This window comes from Palaemon carinicauda, chromosome 11, assembly GCF_036898095.1.
Source record: "Palaemon carinicauda isolate YSFRI2023 chromosome 11, ASM3689809v2, whole genome shotgun sequence".
In the NCBI taxonomy this organism is placed as follows: Eukaryota; Metazoa; Arthropoda; class Malacostraca; order Decapoda; family Palaemonidae; genus Palaemon; species Palaemon carinicauda.
This window is the reverse complement of record NC_090735.1, coordinates 37,969,527-37,979,278: the sequence shown is the minus strand read 5'-3', so window position 1 is coordinate 37,979,278 and position 9,752 is coordinate 37,969,527. Positions and strand designations below refer to the sequence as shown.

The window sequence follows — 9,752 nt, the reverse complement described above, 5'->3', positions numbered from 1 at the left end:
CCTATGATGAATCAAAGCGCTGGTTGTTCTCCCTCTATTTATGATACAAACACCCTCTCCCGCTTGATCAAGAATGGCCGAGACATTCAAGAATTAACATTTCATGTTGTGACTGGGTATCTCCGGCTGTGTATACATGCACTCGCCAGTGAATAAATTTGTCGTCTTTACTAAATATCATATCTTATTAATGGACTGTGAAATCAAATCGTCTTGAGTCGTAGTTTCGTTTTTCGAACTCAAAACCTTGTTAGTTGAGACGGTTGGACGGATACAGGAAGGGGGAAACGGGGAGTGCTTTTCCAAGTTATCGATACTGTCATATCTTCAGTCAGTGTAAACAGCCAAATTTGCATTTAATTTGAGAGAGAGAGAGAGAGAGAGAGAGAGAGAGAGAGAGAGAGAGAGAGAGAGAGAGAGAGAGAGAGAGAGAGAGAGAGAAGGGTGGGATCTTGGGATAGGATTTTTTTTTGTATGTTCATTATAAGTATTATTTTTTTTATTAATTATCAGTAATCTTTTTTTCAAGAGAGATAATTTATTTTTAGGTTAGATTTAAAAATAAATTCTTTTTTATTACTTTTCATTATTTTTGGAATCATTTAGAATCAAAGACGGTTGCAGAGACTTTACAATTTATATAAGTTTCTATTTTTACATTGTAAGAGAATGTCACTCAATTATAATAGAAATTCATGTGATATTAGATGTATTTATGTTTACCTTTAAACACGTATAATACGATAGAAATAAATGTACAATATGAGAGAGAGAGAGAGAGAGAGAGAGAGAGAGAGAGAGAGAGAGAGAGAGAGAGAGAGAGAGAGAGAGAGATAAACGTAATCCCAGTTGACTGCCCCAGTTGACTTCATTTTGTTATTGATATTGAACACTTAATATTTTCCAACTACATTATCTGTGATTTTCATCATATTGATATTGGATTTTTAGATAAAAATTTGAGTTTATGATGAATTTTGTATAAATATATAATTTCCCTCAAAAATCACCATAAGAGCCTTTTTCGAAGTTTAGAAATAGTCAATGATTAATTCTTTGATATCAGTGATAATTTAGTGTACCATTTTTACTTAAAATGCATTCTTTAGTGCCCAATATAATTATACAAATCAATTAAATTAATCAGTTATTCAATAAGTTTATCATTTATCAGAATACAATCAACAAACGATGTCGATGCTTTTGACAAAAGAAACCCCATTTGAAAACTGCAAAATCCTGAGCATCACAGGAAACCAAATCCTGGTTTCAAATACAGAACACTTGACTAACCCTACCAGTGGAATTTCCATAGCTAAGTTGGGGGTGTCTCTTCCGGAAGGGGAAAAAGAAGTACTTGGAATGTGATGGTCTGGGAATCTCACTTTCTAATGTTTTATTCATTTTGACTTACTTTTGACGAGAACTGAGAATGTTTCGACATAAGGATGATCTGTGTCTGTGAATGGGAATAGGAAGGGACCGTGGTGATGTGTAGGTCTTCGTCAATATTTTCTTAGTGCCAAGTTGTTCTTTTTATGAGTCCCTTGTTTTTTTTTTCTTTTTTTTTTTTTGCATTTCAGAAAGTTACAAAGGACATTGGTAGGGTATTTATCATACTTGTGAATATGATCTAAGTCTTGATATTATTTTCATAATCGAGAGAGAGAGAGAGAGAGAGAGAGAGAGAGAGAGAGAGAGAGAGAGAGAGAGAGAGAGGTTTATATTGAAATATTACATATGGTTGAATTTTCCCAAAATATTATCATTTATTTTTGCAATTTGGTATTTTAATGTTTTGCTCAAAAAAGTTAAGTTTCTGTAGAATTTTGACAATATATGTAGTTTTACCGAAAAATATTTGCCATGCTAATTTCTCTCTTAACTGATTAACTGCAACTCAGGAAAGTGCAATGTTTATTTCTTTATTATCAGAGTAATATATCTTACCATTTTCTCATGATATGCATTCGTTACATTTTCCAATAAACATCAAATATTATTGATATCATATAACAATACCATTTGCTAAAGAAATTCCATAGGAAAATGTTGCACAGCCATGAGTATCACAAGGAGCCGTTTTATGGTTTAAAATACAGAAATCTCGACCAACTCCGACAGCTGAAATTCCAGAGGAATGTTTGAGTAGACTCATTTGGAAGAGGAAATAAAGAGTAAAGAGGAAAAAGAAGAAGCAGATGGAGGAGGAGGAGGAGGAGGAGGAGGAGGAGGAGGAGGAGAGGGGGGAAGAGGTGGAGGAGCAGAAAAAAAGTACTTGAAATGTAATAGACTGGGAACCTCCCCTTCTGATATTCTATTCTCACCAACTTAAATCTGCCAAGAACAGAGAGTTCTGCCGTTAGGAACAATCTTTGTCTGTATTTGGGAATAGGAAAAAACAAATGGTAGTGTCTGTCTCTTCGTCAATATTTTCCGATTGCCAAGTTGTCCTTTTATCTGTGCGGATCTTTAAGGGCAGAGGTTATTAATGGATTTGAAATTGGATTTTATTATATCAGTAAGTTACAAAAGACGTTGTTAGTCTAACAGTTGGAAGTATTGTGCAGCAAACTTAATTGTTGTGAGAGAGAGAGAGAGAGAGAGAGAGAGAGAGAGAGAGAGAGAGAGAGAGAGAGAGAGAGAGAGAGGTAGAATTCGTTTGTAGTATTGTAATAGTGTTTGTACTCCCTGGTACCGCTCATGTGCGGTCGCAATTCTTATCAGGATAACTGAGAGTTTTCATTTTTCTCCCCACAAGGAAATAGATTTGCAGTGATTGAATACACTCCGACAAAATTAAATGAAGTTGAAAAATTTAAATTCTAATAGCTATTAAGATACAGAAACCATTCTTAAAGTAATCTATCTCTCCGCATACTATTATTATTATTATTATTATTATTATTATTATTATTATTATTATTGTTATTATTATCATTACGTAATATATATATATATATATATATATATATATATATATATATATATATATATATATATATATATATATATATATATATATATATATAAATATATATAAATCATCATAGTCATCAGATGTTACAGCAGAACAAAGGCCTATGTCAAGTCTTTCCACTTGTATCTTTTTATAGTCTATCTATGCCAGTCCATACTCGCAAACTTTCAGATTTCGTCAATCAATCGTCTTCTCGTCCTTCCTCTGCTTCTTTTGCAATATCTAGGGACACATTCACACACACTCATACAGTGTCACGGCATTTCCTTTTTTTCTTTCTTTTATATATATATATATATATATATATATATATATATATATATATATATATATATATATATATATATATATCTTGCTCTCTCTCTTATTGAAAATAAAATGTGTTTAAGCTTACCTTGACAGGCATAAGTCTGCTTGAATTTTTTGGGCATTCTTGCTCGAAACAGCTTGTATATTAACTTGCCATTTGTTGAAATTTAGCTAGTTGCCTTCACCTCGCTTCTAAGTTATAACCTAATGGCCCCTTCGCACATTGGTGACCTTGGAGTGACTTATTGGGCGGTAATTTCTTAGATCTTTTGTGTTTCCCTTTTTGTAAATTCTTATAAGGATTTTTTTCCAAGTTTTAGGCATAGAGCATTCTTGCAGACATTTTGTGTTAAGTTCAGTGAATTTTACTATTATGAAGTCTCTTTCCTTTATTATTGAATCAATCATTAGGCTACCTTCTCCTGCTGTTTTGCCTCTTTCATGTCTTATAATGCTTTCTTTACTACTCTTACTTTTACGTTTGGTACTGGATTAGGTGTTCCATTATTTCTATTAGCAAAGTTATTTCTTATATCACTATTGTATAACATTGGATAGAAATCCTCTGCAATTTTTATCATTCCTCCTCTATTGATAATCTGTAGGCACCCGGTTCCAAGTCTTCTTTTCGTCAGTTTGATGATTCTTTCTTTCTTTAGTGTTTCCTCAATTCTGGTCTGATTGTGTTTACGAATATCTTGGTACAAAATGGATAGTTTTAAATATTAAACTTAGACGGTGAATATATAAATAGCTGACGTCTCCGACGGTCGACAGATTCCAAAAACTCGCGAGCGATCGCCATGAAGGCTGCCGGGTGTGCCCACCAGCGCCGACTATCGGCCAGATACCGTATATACTTCTCAACCAAACCAGTTCTTCTCTGTCGGTGTTAAAGACAACACTGGTTCCGCTAGCGCTAGACCTCGAGTTTTCTACCGAATTGGTGAAGTACTTGGTTTTGGTTTTATTGCTTTCGCCGTGTTGGATTATTCAATACTATCTTCAAAAGAAATGCTTTTGAAAGGAGAGGAAAAGTTTTTGCCCTTGCTTTTTTTTAATCTCGCTCTGGTTTTTCCATAGAGAAAAGATGGCCGACCTTTCCCTCAGTGTACGGAAGTGTGTTAAAGGCTTTTAGTAATTATTTTATCACTTTATAAATTATTGTTGATATTTATAGATTTACCTCTATATATTTTATATCTCACCCGCCTTTATTAGGCCTCTTCGATTAGCTTTCCATTTATACTAAACACCGAGATAAATTTTATGTTTTTGTTTATAAGCGGCCTTTGCCTATTCTTTGTAGGCGGTCCTGCCTTGGAAAACGAAGTTAAACAACGTTGAGCCCATTCAACTTTTATTTTTGTTTAGATTGATGAGTTGAATATTTTTAGAAAATATTTTAAGAAATTTATTCTTTGAATAGTCTTCGTGCTGTTTTTCAAAGATGAACTAACGTTTGGTTTATTTATGCTACGCAGTTTGCGCTCTATCGTTACGATAGAGAAAGAGAGAATCACGGTTTCACTTTGCAGAAAGAGTAAATCGATTTTGACGTTTTGTTCATTCTTCTTTCAAACTGAAGTTTTTTAGATACAAATTTAAAGGAACATGTTAATTTTCTTAGTCCTTTTAGTTTTTTCCTTTAGTCAAATAACCTGTTATTGACGAAGAGTGAGTATGCCATTCTCTTGTGAGTGACAAGAGAGAGAGAGAGAGAGAGAAAGAGAGAACGATCCGATCTTTATTCTCGTCCCAAGTCTCTGTACAAGGAGTTTGGGAGCGAGTAACGTTGTTCTCGATTCAGATTTTTACTCTCGTCCCAAGTCTCTGTACGGGGAGAGAGGATAAAACGTTTTAGTTTTTATTCTCACCCCAAGGCACTGTACGGTGAGAGATTGAAAACGTAGTCCATAGTGAACTAGTTTTAGTCTCATCCCCAGTCACTGATCTTTTTAACTTTATATATTTCCGTTTTATTCGATATATATGTATATGTTTATTGATTTTTGCATGTGTGTTTCATTTTGTACTAATGTGCTTACATTATACGACTTATTTCGCAATTCTAACCTTTTGATTTAAGGGAGAATTGCGTGCTTCAGGTAGAAATCAGCTTTATTCATGTCTAATGTGAAATTATTAAAAAATGCGATATCAGTGAAGAAAGTGCGAAAAACATGTTCAGTGTTGCGGAGGGTTCGTTTGTTCGTGCTTGTCGCTTGCCTAGTCCGAGACCTCTTTCAGGCTCCCCTGCACCAGGGAGAAGGAATGTCGTAGGACCTAAGGGAGTGAGAGGTGTAAACCAACGAACAGACGTTCCCTCAAAGGTATCAGACGTTGCTCATCAAGCACGTCCTTGCCATAAGACAGGAGAGACGAAGTTTCTCCTTGTCTTCCGATGATTCGTCTCTTTAAAAGCCTGGGCGTAAGGTTTCGAGACGGTTGAAACGTTTATTAGTTTCTTCAGAACAAGTTCAACGTCCTAGCTGTAGTCATCATGAGAGTCAACGTTCATAGCGATGACGTTCATGTACAGACGTTTCTGCCACAGACTAGACGTGACGTTGAGCGGTAGACACCGAAGACACGACGTGACGTCGAGTGTCAGTCACCGTAGTCACGATATAGCATCGATCAGCAGTCACCGCTGTTACTACGTGACGTTTGAACGTCAGCCACCGCAGTCACAGGTTGATCCGAAGTTAAATGTTTTGCAAGATATGCTGTTTTAGCTTTCTTCTTTAATACAAGCTTACGATCCTGTTCCTGTGCGAAAGGATCCTTTGCTTTTTGTACGTCACGGTTCTGGGATACGTGATTCAGGTCTTCAACCTTCTAAACGAGCTTTGTTACGTCACGCTGACGTTATCCCTAGTGACAGCTTTGCTGTTAAACGAGATGCGGAGCATAAATCTCGATGTAACTTTGATCGCTTTGAACGTCAGTCAACAGCCATACCACGTTGAAAACACTGCTTCTCGTCCGATCAGCGAAGTTAAGCAACGTTGGGTCTGGTCAGTACTTGGATGGGTGACCGCCTGGGAACACCAGATGCTGTTGGCATTCCACTGCAGTCACAGCGTGACGTTGAGCTGAAGACACCGCAGACACGACGTGACGTTGAGCGGTAGACACTGTAGACATGACGTGACGTCAAGGGTCAGTCACCGTAGACACGATATAGCATCGAACAGCAGTCACCGCTGTTACTACGGGACGTTTGAACGTCAGTTACTTCTGTCACGACGTGTAGTAGAATAACATTTTCTGCAGTCACAACATGACATCGACCCTCCAACTTTAACTTCTGTTCATATACAAGTGGATGTAGCCTGTCAGGCTTTTCCTTCACGTCATTCTGAATATAAATCTCCTTCTCGCAAGACTTTAGATTTATCAGATGATGTGCCTTCTGAAGAAGTTGATGACCCCCTTTCAATTAATGTACCTTTGGGGAGTCATTCAGAAGAAGAGTAACTTAGGGTGGTCCAACAATCCCTTGTTTTATAATTATGAATTTCTTTAGTGAAATTTTGTCCTACTCGTTTTGTAACGGCTGCTCCGCCGTCTGAGTTTACTCTTGGCATGACTTTCTTTGACTCCTACATTTACGAAGTCAGTTCTCTCTTGTTCTTCCAAGAGAGCCATGCTCTTACTGGGAGACTGGTTGGAATCCAGGAGAAGTTTAGGAAAGTCTGCTTTTGCTTTTCCTCCTTCTTAATTAGCTTCTCGCTCGAGCGTCTGGTGTGACACAGGAGAAGTTCTCGGTTGGGGAGTACCTGCCTCTGCTCAGGGAGACTTCTTAAGCCTAGTGGACTCTCCTCGTCGTCTAGCCATGAGACGCTCCAAGATTTTATGGTCTGCTTCAGAGCTAGACCATCTCCTGTTAGGAGTTTTTTCAAGCGTTTGAAGTATTTATTTGTTGGATTGGTCCCTGGGAGCCTTAAGTAAGAAGGTCTCTCCAGCTGTCAATGTATTGCAGTACAATTATGTCATGCATGAACAAGGCTATCCGGGATGGCTCCAATGATCTGGCAGCCACGTTCACTGCAGGAGTACTTAAGATGTAAGTGCGCTCAATGTGTTCATTCTCAAGACAAAGTTCACGATGAAGACTACCAAATCTGTCTTGGTAGCAGTAAGGGAAGGCGACTGGATGGTCTCTCTCGACCTTCAGGATGCATACTTCCACATCCCGATTCATCCAAACTTTCAACAACATCTGAGGTTTGTGGACGGGAAAGTAGTGTACCAATTTCGAGCACTGTGCTTCGGCTTCATTCCTGCTCCTCTTGTTTTTACAAGACTCTTGCAAAATGTAGCAAGCTTTCTACATTTTTAAATATTAAACTTAGCCGGTGAATATATAAATAGCTGACGTCTCCGACGGCCCGACAGATTCCAAAAACTCGCAAGCGATCGCCATGAAGGTTGCGGGTGTGCCCACCAGCGCCGACTATCGGCCAGATACCGCATATACTTCTCAACCAAACCAGTTCTTCTCTGTCGGTGTCACCGACAACATTGGTTCCGCTCGCTCTAGACCTCGAGTTTTCTACCGAATTGGTGAAGTACTTGGTTTTGGTTTTATTGGCTTTTGCTGTGTTGGTTTTTTGCTTCAATAAAACTCTTGAAACCCTTTTTTGTTTTTTGTTGATGAACTTGGCTTCCCTTTGGATTTTCTCTGGATTTTCATAATGGCTGACCCTTCTCCTGTATATCGCAAATGTGCGAAAGATTGTAACAAACGTCTTTCGAAAGCTTCTATCGACCCTCATACTGTTTGTGCTAATTGCTGGGGTAAATCCTGCCAATTAGGAGATCGGTGTGAGGAGTGTGTGGTTTTATCCGAGTTCGAGTGGTTGGAGTATGAAAAATATACTCGGAAACTCGAAAGAGATAGGGTGTGGAGAAGCTCTTCTAGATCTTTAGATTTTTCCTCTTCCCATGCCCCTGAACCTAATCCTTCCCCTGTAGTGGTAGTTTCTGAATCCCCTATTGGCACTTATGAACCTTCAATGCGTGATATGTTTTTAGCTATTCAAGCGTTGGGTGAGAAGGTCGAAACCATAGCATCGGACAGGAACCAGCTTATGTCCGACGTTAAGCTTTTAAAGAGTCAAAGTGGTTAAGTGGAAAGTGAAAGTGGTAAAGTGGAAAGTGCGCCTAATGTGTTTAGTGTTGCGACCGAGGGTTCGTCTGTTCGTGCTTGTCGCTTTCCTAGTCCGAGACCTCTTTCAGGCTCCCCTGCACCAGGGAGGAGGAATATCGTAGGACTTAAGGGAGCGAGAGGTGTAAACCAACGTACATACGTTCCCTCAAAGGTATCAGACGTTTCTCATCAAGAACGTCCTTACCATAAGACGGGAGAAACTAAGTTCTCCTCGTCCTCCAATGATTTGCCGCATAAGAAACCTTGGCGTAAGGTTTCAAGACCCTTAAAGCGCAAGTCAGTCCCTTCAGGACAGGTCCAGCATCCTGGCTGTAGCCATTGGGGCAGCTCTGACCGTATTCAGTCATCGGATGGCTGTTCGCCTGTTAAGCGTAAACGTGACACTGAGTCCGAGGGTCTCGTTCGGTGCGATGATTTGCATGCACAGACGTTGCCGACGTCACGGCCCGTTTCGACTCCCGTTGACCCGAAGTAGAGTGTCTTACAAGACATGCAGTTGAAACTTTCATCTTTAATGGAGGTTTATGAGCATGAACAGGTTCGTAAAGATCCTTTGCTTGCGGTTCGCCAGTCCGACAAACGTGACTCTGGTCTTCAACCGCCTAAGCGAGATTTGTCGCGTCATTATGACGTTAGCGCTAATGTTATCGGTGCTGTTAAACGTGACTCTGATCGTGTTCCTCGTCAGTCACGTCAGTTACGTGACGCGGAACCTCTTTTTCCGCAGACTCAAGGTGACGTTCAACAACTATCACCACAGTCTCGACGTGACGTTCGTCGGCCGACTCCGTTGTCCCGACGTGACGTTGAACGTCAGTCGCCACGGTCGGGTGTTGTTTTTCAACCTCAAGTCCTGCAGTCAGTGCAGTCCCGACGTGATGTCGAACGTCAGTCGACACAGTCTGTTGTTGTTTGTCAGCCTCAAGGCTTTCAGTCTTTGCAGTCTCGACGTGACGTCGTTACCTCAGCTTTTGCTGCGGCTCCATCGCATATTGATATAGCCTGTCAATCGTTGCCTCCTCGGCATGCCTCTCCGTGTCGCGAGACTTTGCCGTTGTCGGATGAAGTTCCTTCGGATGAGGAAGTTGTTGATCCCCTTCCTGCTGATGTTCCTTTGGGGACTCTTTCGGATGGAGAGGAGCCTAGGGTTGCTCAGCCCTCCCTTGACTTCAAGAAGATGATGCTATCTTTAAGGATCTGTTTCCCGATCATTTTGTTTCTGCTGCTCCTCGTTCGCCTCCATCTGAGTTCACGCTGGGCCTAGCTTCTTCGACTCCGTCGTTC

General features: G+C 39.7%; 1 non-coding gene across 1 annotated transcript; it reads left to right on the top strand.

Annotated features, from left to right (window-relative positions):
- Positions 1 to 6,239: 6,239 nt before the first annotated feature.
- On the top strand, positions 6,240 to 6,358 carry LOC137650305 (5S ribosomal RNA). Its single transcript, XR_011045954.1, has one exon. It is a non-coding gene; the product is annotated as a 5S ribosomal RNA (ribosomal RNA).
- The last annotated feature ends 3,394 nt before the right edge of the window (positions 6,359 to 9,752 follow it).